At 34.7% G+C, this 13,705-nt stretch overlaps 1 pseudogene; it reads left to right on the top strand.

The window, feature by feature from the left end:
* LOC101705397 (akirin-1 pseudogene) overlaps positions 1–10,624 on the top strand; it is a 51,317-nt pseudogene extending 40,693 nt beyond the window's left edge.
* Positions 10,625–13,705: the final 3,081 nt, after the last annotated feature.

The following is a 13,705-nucleotide window of genomic DNA, read 5'->3' as shown; positions in this document are numbered from 1 at the left end:
GGAAGAAGTAAAATTGTTTCTGTCTAAAGATGACATGATATTTACATAAAAAGTCCTAATGAGTTCACAAAAGTAGTGTTAGAAATAATATTAGACATAACAGGGTAAATCAGTAAGGTTGCAGTATACAAGATCAATGTCAAGAAATCAATTATAGTTTTATACATTATCATTAAACAAGTTGATCAGAAACATAAGAAAACAATTCAATATTTAATAAAATAAAATTAAAATAAATATTTGGGAATAATCTCAAGAAAATGAGTTCAAAACTTGTCCACTGAAAATAGCAAACACTGGTTGAAAGAAATTAAAGAAGACCTAGTAAGTAAATAGCTTTTCAGAAAGCAGTATTTCAACATGTGAATACTGCCCAAATAGATCTACAAATTGAATCATCCTTGTCAAAATCTGGGTTCAGAATTTTGCAGAAACTTTCAAGCTTTCTGTAAAATTCACGTGGAAATTTAAGAAACCCCCAAAAGGCAAAATAATCTTGAAAAAGAAGAATAGAATTGGAAAAGACATAAATCTCAGTTTCAAAATTTATTATTAGGCTATGGAAATCAAGAAAATAAGATATTAGCATGAGGATAAAAATATAGGTGCATGGAATAAAATTGAGAATCCAACTAAAAATTTTTATCTTTTTCAGTCAATATTGGTTGTCAAGAAGGGATCCAAGACCATTCAATGGGAAAGAATTATCTTTCACAATCTGTTTCTGGAATAAATGTAAGTCTACTTGCAATAGAAAAACATTTAGTTAAACCCTCACATCATCCCTTAATAAACAAAAATAACAAAAGAGCACCCGTATATTTAAATGCTAAGCTCTACAAGTTTCTTATGTTAAACTCAGATGCAACACATGCTGAAGCAACAAAAATAGATAATAAATGAGACCTCGTGAAAATTAAAAGCTTTAGTGTAAAGAGCAGCATGTATACAAGCAACCAATAGAATGGGATAGTGTTTGGAAATCATATGTTTGAGTGTGAGCTTATATCTAGAATATGTAAAATCCTCTTCTGCTTGACAATAACAGAACAAATTACTCGATCAAAAAATAAATAAGAAAGAGTTCTCTAAAGAAGATATATAAACAGCCAATATACACATGAAAGAATGTTCAACATCATTAGCTATTAAAAATGCAAATAAAAGTCACTATAAATTGCCACTTCAAGCACGTTAGGATGCCTCTAATCAGAAAGACAGAGAATAACGCGTTTTGACAAGAATGTTGAAAATCAGAAGCTTCAAACCCTTTGGTCTGAATATAAAATGGTTCAGTCACTTTGCAAATCACTTTGACAGTCACTCAACAGAATAAACATAGATAGCAATTCCACTCCCGAGTGTAGATGCACGAGAAAGCATAACTTATGTTCACCCAAAAATATTTTATACAATGTTTATAACTGCATAATTCATGATAGACAAAAGTGGCAACAACCCAAACTTTCTATCAACCAATGAATGACAAAAAATAATTTTTTCTGCAACAAAAATGAAGAACTAAAATACAGCTACAGCATACAGAAAACATCATGTTACACGGAAGAAGGCAGTCTCAAAGAGCCACATAGGAAACACATCATTCTGTTGACAGATAATGTCCAACATATTCAAATTCACTGACTCCAAGCACATTAGTGATTTCTGGGTTGGGAGGAAAGGGGAGTAAATGCTAATGGGTGCAAAGCATCGTTTTGGAGTGATGAATGTCTCAACTTGGATATTCATTTTGTGAATACACTTGAAACCACTCAATTTTCAACCTGAAGGTAAATTTTAAGGTATTTGAATCATATATCAATAAAGTTCTTATAAAAAATAATAGCATACTTCTTTATCTCCTATTCAGCTACACTCTGCCTAATTTCACTCCTAAAGATATTTTATACACCACAAGAATCTTTTTACACATATTCATATTCAAGAGCATAATTATATGTTTAAACCTTCTCAGTTTCCTGAATACTTAATCGTTTTGTATTGGGGGACAGCTACACAATTTCTGGACGCTATTTCTACATCATTTCAAGCCACAACAAATAATAACTTTGAGCCTAAATTTTTGCAGATGTTTTTAACTATTCCTAAAGAAAAGTCTTTCGAGTTTCTCTAGTGTGAGAAACTGAAAGTGTAAATAAGGATGAAAATGATTAAAATGAATAATTGATAATTTGAAATAGGAAAAGGTCCAAAGGGGTAGGGGAAGTGGGAGGAGAAGGGGAAAGGGAAGAAGGGAAAGGAAAAATTATGAGAAAGAAAAAAAATGGAAAGGAAATCTATGTAAATAGGGAAGGGCGGAGAGGGTGAAGGGTGCACAGGTAATGGGGAAAAAAATAAGAACTAAGATGCATCATGTTCAGGTACAAGCACCCAGTGATAAATGTAAATGTATTGTTTACCTACAATGTACCAATTAATATATAAATAAAAAAAGAAAAAAAGAAAAGTCATTCATAAGTGTGAAAAATTACTTTTAATGAAGAATTTAAAGCAGACAATATTGCTTTCCTTAATTTCTGTGATTTTTCAGTATTTTTCTTCTGAAATATTGATTTACATTGAGAAACATGAATAGCAAGTAGGTAATCAGAAATCTTTTAAGTAAAGACCAAAAATTACATTTTCACGATATTGAGAGTTCTAATCATTGAAAGTACTAGCTTTTCTTGTGATCTCAATTATTGTAAATGAACATCTTTTGTTTCACATTAAGATCTCCTCAAACGATGAATTGCAAAACTATTTGACTATTCACTCCAAAATGATATATATTCTTTTTTATGTAAAAATAGAATAAAATTTTGTGACAAAATAATGAGAAAAGTTAATACACTGCATATCATTATCTTAAAAGTAGTTACTCAGAGTAGAAGACACAGACCTAAAGGTTCTCTCTTACAAAAATGACACAGACAATAATGCAAAACTTTCTTTTCAATGAAGTTGGGGAAATTAGTAGTATATCCTTGAGTTGGATAATATTTCCTCTTCCTATATGATCTCATTCTACCTCATACCAGTAAATCCTAGGTCTAGATGCTGACCTAGAAAAATTTCCAAATTTTAGCTTCTCTGCTAACCTCGTGTGTGTGTGTGTGTGTGTGTGTGTGTGTGTGTGTGTGTGTGTGACTGGGGGTCGAACCCAAGGTCTTGGCATTGAGCTACATGCCCACCCATTTGTTTAAATTTTGTTTTGAGATAAGATCCCACTTAGTGTCAAAGTTTCCCAGGCTGGACTCCAACTCACAATCCTCCTTCCTTGGTCTCCCAGATGTAGTATTTTTGAGTCACAGTATAAATTAATGAGCTATGTTACATAGTATGCTAAGCAGAAAAAAATGGAATGAAATTTGCCTGAGGAAACCTCCCTGCATGTTCCTTCACCTGAGTGGTTTAAATAATTTCTAAGTTTTAATGCCATTCCGACACTGGGTAAAGTGGCATTTCCTAATCTTTGCTTGGAATCACGTCTGCGATTTCAGCTTTTGCAAACCTCAAAACTTAATTTGCGACTTTGCCAGTGGCTGCTCTGCACCTGGATTCTCCTTCTGCAACCAGGAGAGGAGATGAAAGGCACATCTTGGCAGGCCTCAGATGGATTGGTGGGAGCAAGGATGGTCTTCGCTATCATATTTTATTGCATACAGAAATGTTTGCTCTTCTCTTTCTTTTGAGATCCAATCACTGAACTTTTAACCATTGGTGCTGACATTAGATGCTTTAAACCTCTCTGTGTTTTAATGATTGAATAATAACCACCTTGTGAGGAATACAGATTAATACAATGCTGATGATTCTGATTAATAAGATTTTGGACATAGCATTATTCTTTAAATGCCACAGATTTATAAACATTAAATCAGAATTCATTCCATAAATTCCTCTGCAATTCCTCTGCACTGGTCGATTTCTCTGTGTTGTACGTCTTTGAAAATAAATAAATAAACAAAAGTACTGGATCTCTTTCTTTGAGGGAATGGAAATTCTCAGAATTCATTACTTTGCCTGAATCATTGTCTCTTGGATGTGTTTAACACTTTAGATTTCTTATGACCTTTCATATGCAATATTTCACGAGATTTTCACAGCAGTTTTGTAAGGTAGGAAAATGGCGATTATTTCCCTTATTAGAAAAAATTGTGTACCAGGGGTGTAAAGTAACACACTTATGCTTACCAACTATGAAAATATTGTATCACAGTAGAAAGAGACTTGCCCTTTCTCTGCTACAGGAGATTTGGTTTATAAGGGGAAAATCTCTTTTCATGTGACACTTCAATGTCTGCATGGTCCAAACAAGATTGCACTGCTAAAAAAAAGAAAAACACACTACGACAAAATCACCCTCTCTTTTGTAAAAATTCTGTCTTCCATATCTAACTTGATCATGTTTGCATTGATCTCCTACCCCCCTAATAACTGATGTGTTTTTATGTTTCCTGTCAATAGCAAACACAAGATAAATGCCATATGTATTCAAACTGAAGAGACACGTATTAAAACAAAATTTTATCCATCTATTATGTCATCTTAAGTAAGTGATATACCATCTCTTCTCATTGATATATATGTATATTTGGGAAAGAAAGCCATAATATCTATGAAAACTTTTGTGATTTCATATGAATCAACTAGCAAATCAGTTATTCAATTTAAATTTCCCTAATCTCATTTCTTTCCATTCCCTCCCCTTCACTTTAAATATACAAATTTATTTTTGTGTTTTGAGATCCACAGATGCTTACTGTTTATGAAAGTAAAGGACTTTTTGATCATCAGAGGGGCACCAGTTTGTTAAAACAACTTTTATAATACTGTAGGAAATTCAATTAAAGGCAAAGTAATAAAAATAAACACTTACTAGGAAAACTTTCTGAAAGTCCAATCTTGCAACTTATTGATGGTTGAAAATAAGCCTAATGATTAGAAACATAACTATCACATACCAATGTCACAAAGCTGATAGGTGTACAAAGGGTGTGAATGCAAGGATCTGAAAGTTGTAGAGATATTGACTTGGGTTTGTATTGCTTCTTAACCATCTGTGCAGATTTTCTTGAGGCAACATAGCAATCCCTTAGGCTCCATTTATATCTTCTGAAATGAAAAGTCTGATTCTAGACACAGATCACTACAAGAGTGTAACAGTGCTAAACTGGTGAAGAGCCAGGAGTATTAAGGAAATTGAGTAACAGCCCTAGAAGATCTCATAAGATACATTCCTGCCCAACACTCCACAAAACAAAACCAGTCATAAAGTAGAATGGAGACTACTATTCCCCCTCCAGTACTAGGGGTTGATCACAGTGCCTTTACACTGAGCTGAATCCCCAGCCGTGTTCTTTTTTGTTTTGTTTTGTCTTGTTCTTGTTCTTGTTTTCTTTTGTTTTTCATTTGTTTACTCTGAGACTAGGTCTTGCATAGTTGCTAAACTGCCCAGGATGGGCTCAAAGTTGCAGTCCCCCTACCTCAGCCTCTGAGTATACTGGGAAAACAGGCTTATGCTACCATGCCCAACTTGCTGAATCTTAATAAAGCAAATATTAAGGTAAAGCTTCCACTAATGTGTAAGTTAGGGGGATCAAAACACGCCCAAGGACAATGCTCCTGGTAAGGAAACATGTAAAGGAACAGGAGGTGTCCACACACTGCATTCTCCTTAGCAGCCTCTCACTGCTCTGGAAACCTGACCAGGCTCCCAGCAGTTTAACCCATGGAAATCACAGTGCCCATTGCAAACCCCATCCTCATTCCTGCCTCAGATCCCAGGAACCTAGGATCTGCGGAATTGTCTCAAAGCAATGTTTCTAGATGATTCTCCATGCAGATCCAGTAGGGTTGAATTGTGAAGGTTTTCATCTTTAGTGATTATTACTGATTTCTTTACGTTTAGTTAAATTTCCTGCTTTAATTACAAAAGATATTTTAAATTAAAAAATGCCTCTTTGACGTTAATGTGGCCTAATTCTATAACACTTTATAAGTTGTGATTCTTTTATTTACAGTGCAAATGCTAAACATTTCTGTAGATGATTCCTTAAATATGCACAGTAACCAAATAAAAATAATCTTAAAAGAATATTTATAAATTTTTTTATTTATGGACTTCTCATAAAGGAATGAGTATTTCACAAATAAATTTGGTTTTCAGAGAACATAGATAAAGAACAGAAATTGAATAAATCAAATGTCATAGTTATTCTATCCCATTCATTAAGCATGGCTTTAGTACACTGCCTCTTATTAAGAAATTCACACACAAATCCATTAACAAATGAAACAGCCCCAGGGTTTAATGCAAGTTAAGTAAATTAATTTCAAGCCACAAAATTCCAGTGACTTTAATATTTATTGAGGTTGTATGAGCAATTCACTGTGATAAAACCAAAAATAAATTATACATGCACCTTGATTCATTTGGAGGTATTATTATACCTGGATGAAGAGAAATTGGTAAACTATCCAAGCTTAGTAAAATGATTGTTATAAAGTTAAATAGTGTCTATAATCATCTTACTATGGGGCACTAGGGAGGAAACATTAGGTACCTTCCATTCCATGGAGGCTAAAAAAAAGGCAATGAAGTTCTGAACCATGCCAACCATGTAAAGGGGGTGTTCTGCTACCTGGGAGAAGTTCTTTTTGACCCTCTCCATGAAGATTTTATGAACGTCTGGATCATCTTGTATGGATCACCCAGTCTCTGGCCAGATGCAAGTTCCTCTCTCATGAGCAATTACCACCTGCTCCTAAGCACGCAGCAACAAGATACAGAGCAGGCCAGTTACTCAGTCCCCTCAGATCAGACTCATGAGTCTTACAACCAAAGGAGTCCTCTCCTCTTTGGGGAATGTGACGGGGAAGGAGTGGCTGTTTTCCTTAATACGATTTATGGAACTTTTTACTCTTTAAACTGCATAGAGCTCTCGGACTTCGTTGAAAGAAATGTTCATTTAAAAATCAATAGTTTCAAAAATAGTCAAATATTTTTTGTAACATACTTGTAAAGGCTTCATCCTTACTGCAAAACCCTCTGATTCAGGTTGACTTCAGCATACAAGTCTCGTAGATGGAAGGGAAATTGTTTGCATTAGAATGATTTATCAAGATTAGTGAATGCTGTATTTATTTGTGTTATAATTCAGCAACACAAGTTCCTTGAGAGGGAAAAGAATACACGGATATAAAATAGGTTCTAGACAGAAACACACAAATGTTGAAATTCTTTCTCTGTCAATTTTGAGTGGTATGATCCTAGGAAAATTATCCAAAGTGTCCGTACCCCAGTTCAACTTTTTGTATAAACTAGAATATAATATCTGCTTCAAAAGCCTTTCTGAGAACTGAATTAAAAAGTTTAAAGCCTAAAATTTACCTCATACATGATGTAATATTTTAACTAGAGCTACTTTTTCTTCTTAATATATGCTTACTGTTGATTACTGTAATTTTCATTCCTTCTGAATATATTTAAGGTACTTTTCTGAAGCGATATTAAGGTATTTACTTAGACCTATGTAAGTTTTAGTTAACATGAATTTAATTTTTGAGCTTTGGTAGCTGTTATGCTTTAACAAAGCCCTGTTTTAGGCCAAATTCAAACAACCTTCTTCAAACGTGACCATAACTTTGAACAATTATACCCTTGGTCTTTCTACAGAAAGTCTATTGTATTTTTTTCTGTGAACATAAATCATATATAAAATCTAAATGAAAAATAGTATTTGTGTGTAGTTTGTATTATATATAATAATAGAGGGAAAAGGTGAGTCACATAAAAAATATGATTTATTAAATCTCCAATTGAAACTTCTGGGGGAAGGATAAATTCTAGATAAAATATTGTATTATGTATGCTAGTAGAAATTCTGTTTATGTGTGTGGTTCTTAACCTTAACTTCATATTGGACTCACTTCTAAGACACTGATACCTCTCATTCTTTAATCTGGAGCTTCAGGTTTATCATTCCCGGAAGCTTAAAGAGGGACACGGGTCTGGGGGTGCTTAATGTTTTGTTGCTGATTTTAATCTGTACCCAACTCTGAGGCCACTGGTGTCCACCTTGTACATGTATAGCATCAGCAAATATTAAAGTGTTGAGGACTGGAAATTTCTAAGGCTTCGGATTCCAAAATATCACAACTTTCACTCATTGAAGGTCTCATCATCTAGCCTGGGAGACAGCATACAGGAATCAAGCACAAAATTATCATCCATAATGACAAGTGTACATTAGCTTTGGAAAAGAGCCAGATTGGTTTTGTTGTTAGCAGAGTAAAGGAAGAATTTATCAAGAGTGTAACAAATTGAAGAGAAAGGATGTTTTTCCTTTGAGTAATGATTTACTTGCTGTTTCTTTTTGTTTTAAATATACATATTCATTTCTTTAAAAAAGTTATTTTTAAAAGTTAAGAATTAAAAGTAAAATAAAATATTTCTTATATACCAAATTTTGGAGAAATAAAACAACTCAAAGTCTGTTACTATTATTCTAATTTTTTCTCTAAATATATAAACAGACAGATGTGTTTATAAATATGGGACCATATTATGTATGTTTTACATTTCTCACTTTAAATAAATCCTATATTTTGAATGAATATAAAAATGTTTACTTCTATATTTATACTCATTAAAAATATTTATCCCAAAATTTTATTACATAGTTCCCTTACATATTTTGATTTCAAAATTATTTTCAAATTTATTTTTCTATCTGAACTACAGCCATGAAATTTTTCTTGTAGCCATGAAACTCACTGTACATGGAATTCTTGATGTCACATGACACATGTTAACATTTTATTACATCTAGAGAAAATACCAATTAACTTCCTGTGCATATGAACCATTGTGTTTTATAGAGATTATTACAAGCACTACTACTTAAAAACAATGAAGTATTCAAACATTTAAATCTTTCCCTTTGTGTTGGAGTAAGGAAAGTAGTCAAAATATTAATCATATTTTATATAATAACCATATATATATTGATGTTACCTTACTTCATTTATCATGTAAAATTGTAAGAATAAATGAATAAATAAATTTCTACTCCAGTATTATTTTCATTGTAGAGATGAAAATGAATACATATATACTTCTTTGTTTTAAAACACATGTGTGTATACACAAACACAAATATGAACATATACATATTTTACTTTCTTTTCACATCTTTTAAAGATTTCCCTTTTTGATATATCCTTACAGTATGTATGTGGAGACAACTCTGTTTCTGCAAGAGGTGTGATAAAAATATGGTCAATGTTTAAATTTTAAAAGTAATGATTACAGTTAAGGACACAATGCTATTCATTCCCTTCAAATCCTTCCTCTGCCTTCAAACACACTCATCCCGTCATTCTTGCCACTTTCTGCAGCAGCTCTGAAGTCCTCTCTCCTAAGGGTCTTCAGTTTTGCTGTCCCAACAGCCTCAATGTGTTGGATAGATTAAAAGTATTTACTTTTCACGTTCATTGTGATTTTTGGGAAAGAGTTCGAAGTTGCACAGTGCCAGATCTCATGAATATGGTGGATGAGGGCAGAGTGTCATGTCTTTCTTCGACAGAAATTGCCATAACTATTTCGAACCAGTTCAGAGCAATGCCATAAAGTAACACTAATCCTAACTCGTGAAACCCTAACACTAAACCGACCCTAACTCATGAAAGTGGACGTCTGTTACTGCCTCAGTAAGGGGCAAGAATACTGGGATTTAAATTTTTAGTGAGGGGAAGTGTTTTGAGAAGAATTCATGGTAAAGTGATGTTTTCTGTAATAATTTTATATTTATTTAAACATTCACTGTAAATTTTTGTCACATACTGTGTAAGGAAATCTCTTGATAATTGTGCCCGTAGAAAACCATCCCAATATGCTTCTCAGGAAGATAGAGGAGGGAAGCTTTTTAAAGTGTTGAGAGCAAGCCGGGTGCTGGAGGCGCCCTTCCAGCCCGCTTGGCTTGCGAGCCCCGCTAAGGAGCCTGAGCTCCGACCGCAGTCGTCCCCGAGTCGGCTCCTCGTCTCTGGCCCCTCAGCGGCAAGGCGTGAGGGGCGACGCCGAAGTACGGAGTTCGAGGAGGCGCTGCTGAGCCGGGTTCCCCGAAAAGGCAGCGCTGTGCCCCTCTGCCTGGCCCCACTCTGGGCTTCAGGCCCCCGGACGCTGAGCCGCCTTAGCCACTTCAGACGCAGACCCCGCCCTGCAGCGAGTGACACCTTCCAAATCCGGAGCAAATTTTTCAGAAGCAAGAATACAGTCCTTATCAGAGGTGGAGACATCTAGAAGCTGTTCTCCATCAGAGTGAAGCTTGCGCTTTAGAAAGCCAGCCTCACTCCTCAGGACTCACGGCACCTAGTTCTCCAGGTTCCTCTGAATGAAGAAGGACCAGCCCAGCTTTACCCTTCGGCGAGTTGGAATAATACGCGAGAGCCTCTTAAGACTATGAAGATGTGCAAGGACCAGAGTGAAGATAAAATTCGAGAGGAATATGAGCAAATCCTTAATACCAAATTACCAGAGAAGTATGAATCTTTTGTGAAATTCACACATGATCAAATTATGGGGCTATATGGGACAGGGGCAACAAGCTATGTATCCTGAAGCTTTCTTACACATCTGGGTACCAGGTTTGACCTCAAGAGATGACTGCTGTACACTTTTTGCAAATGGTTTGGTATCACATTTCAGCTCCAAATTGTGCATCCTGAGAACACTTAACTGTTTCTGCAGCTCCATTTTATACAACTTGAAAGACCTTAAAATTTTCTGGTTGCCATAAGCATATCTTTCTTTTCTGCTCATCCAATAAACAGCTCTGCCCTACTGTGATAGATATTCCAAACAAAAATACCTGGAGCAGCAGTTTAGCAAAATATGCCTTCAGTGGCACTCAACAAATGGTGTTTCCCCAAGCACAGATCTGTAAGGAGTGTGTGTATGTGTGTGTGTATATTTTAAGTTATCATTTGTATTGTGCAAATTTTTTTGATCTTGGGGATTCTGGCTGTGAATTGATGCATGACAATTATAGTTAAAACCATTTGCTTGGTCTACAGAAGATGGTTAATGTTTTGTGACCATATACGCTGTAACAGTAGATTGTTTTATGTGTAGGTATTATTGTTAAATACAGGGACTGCTCCCGGGCACAAAATATGAATCGTAAGTTAGGATGGACATTAAGTGTGATTATGATGATAAAGCAAAGATCTGCAGTCCCAGATCTACAAATGTGCGGTTAGAAATTAGAGCAAACTGGATATGGGTCTTGACACATGGACTCTGCCCAGCCTGTTAGAAAAATACTTCGACTCCAAGCCTTAAAAGACCCGGTGGAGTGGACACTCGTCTCATTCACACAGAGAGCTCCCTGGATACCGAGCTTCTAAAGGGAAAAGCTCTCCCCTAGAGCGGGAGCATAACACAGGGGAGCACAGGACTAGGCCAGGCCCTGGCAGCACTGCTACTTGGGAAGAGCCACTTCACCTTTGCATCACTTGTTAAAATAGAATTCAGATCCTTTGGTTAGGTTCCCCAAAACACTTTCCTGAGATGTCCGTGTTCAACCGCTTGAGCTTCATTTTGGCAGCCCCTCGTCCAAAGTGGCTTACAGGCTGTTCTTCACCTTGTTTCCAAGGCTGGGGAACAGAAAGTAGCCTCTGTTTTGAGGAGGTGGAAGCTAAGGATACATTTATTTTTTACTGTGACTTGTTCAGGACCACATTTTACAAAATGCCTTGTTTCCTTTATTGTTTCTGGAAAGGAAAGTTCTATTAAAATTGTTTTAGTTTGCATATAGAATAGTTTTTTAAATTATAGCTTATTTTGAAAGATCTTCAGTTAAATTCAAATGTATGCCAATACGTTTCAAACTAAGATAATACTCAGAGACAAAATGTTCTGATCAAATGGCTTAGAGAAATTTCTGGAATAGTCACATTCAAAGAGTCCTTATTTATTTTAGCATAAAAAATAAATATTTATTTTGTACAAAAACCTTAAAATTGTATAGACATGATAATGTTTCTTGATATCAAAGAAAACAGGAAAAATTATACACTGCATATAATCTATAATTATGTTTGGATACATACAGATATCATCTCAGAATACGGAAAACAATACTTGCTAATCTGTAAGTTGTTGGAAAACAGTTGAACTGTCTAAAATACATGTTCAAAAATATTAAAATATATATATATTATAATTTTAAAATACAACATTCATTTAAAAACCCTTATAACAAAGAGGAAAAACTGAAGCATATCCACGAAGAATTTAAACAGAATCTAGTGGGAAAATTTCAATCATTAATAAAAATTCAGTTTTAAGTGTCCTATTACCTCACAATTTTTTTTTGGTACCAGGGATCAAACTCGAGATCTTGTGCTTGTGAGGCAGGAGGCGGAACCACTGAGCTACATCCCCAGGCCTCCTCACAATTATTAAAACAGTGCAAATATTAAGCTTCTTGTAATATAAAAATGTATGTCAATTCACCTGTGAACTCAACATGATGCAAATTAATGTAGCACGTAATTTGATTACAAGACAGTAAATTCCCACAATACTGCTTCACAAACATAGAATTATGTCAGCACATTAATTCTTAGAAGTGAACTTACATAATCCAGAGATCTACACTATATTTATAGTGTATGATGTATCCCTTCTTTGTGTACTTTCTGGAGCATTCTACACAAAGTAATTGTCGTCAGGTTTTTGTATAATATGGTTTTTAGGTTTTCACTACATGAGAAATATTCAAAGGACTTTGAAAATTAGTTATAACTAAGATATTTATGCATTTACTGGGATTTTTGATCCAATTTACATTCTTATATATAAGCCAGCTACAACTTGGGTGCATCCCTTCCATTCATGGTTTCTCACTATATTACATTCTTCTGTAAGAATAGACTCTAAATGACTACAGGTGTTCTCATAGAGTGCCCATTTAGAGGAGTAATCTGGACTGTTGTTCATGTTTCTTTTTACATGAAAGATCATGTAAAAGTGAAGAATTTCCACAATTTATATTTATATGTATTTTCAGTGTGTTTTCTGAAGTGATGGAAATTACAACAGGCTTTCTACATAAGGCTTTTATCCAGTGTTAATTTCTTCATGTTTCAAGGTAAATAAAAACCTTTACCACAGTGTTCACATGTGTTCAGGTTTTCTTCCTTCCAAATTCTTTTATGTATGTATTGATACCTGTGAGCACTACTAACTTCCCATTGTTTACAAAGAAAGGGCTTCTTTCCACTCTGAATCCTTTCATGTCATTGTGCCATTACATACTCATGGTTAATTTCTTCTGTGATGTTTTTTAATGTCTATGATGAAACTGGAGTAAAGTCTTCTGCAGAGTATTGAATGCTTTCATACATTTCTTATGTAGGGTTTCTCACTAGTGTGAGTTCTTTCACATATATGACAATAACTATGTGTAGTTAATGCTTTTCCACAGATTTTCTATTCAGTGTGAATTCTTTCATGTATTTCATACTGACTATGTGTGCAGAAAGCTTTCTTACACTGCTCACATTCATAGGGTTTCTCAGTAGAGAGTATTTATTTATTTATTTATTTTCCCATAAAGTTTGTTGGTACATTTTAGGTATAAAATTCAGTTACATTCATCATTGGGATCTTGTACCTTTACATGAGTATCTTGGT

Source organism: Heterocephalus glaber, unplaced genomic scaffold (genome assembly GCF_053883595.1).
Source record: "Heterocephalus glaber isolate CG9 unplaced genomic scaffold, H.glaber_assembly_v1.0 deba00001724, whole genome shotgun sequence".
NCBI lineage: Eukaryota > Metazoa > Chordata > Mammalia > Rodentia > Bathyergidae > Heterocephalus > Heterocephalus glaber.
This window is presented reverse-complemented; position numbering and strand designations above follow the sequence as displayed.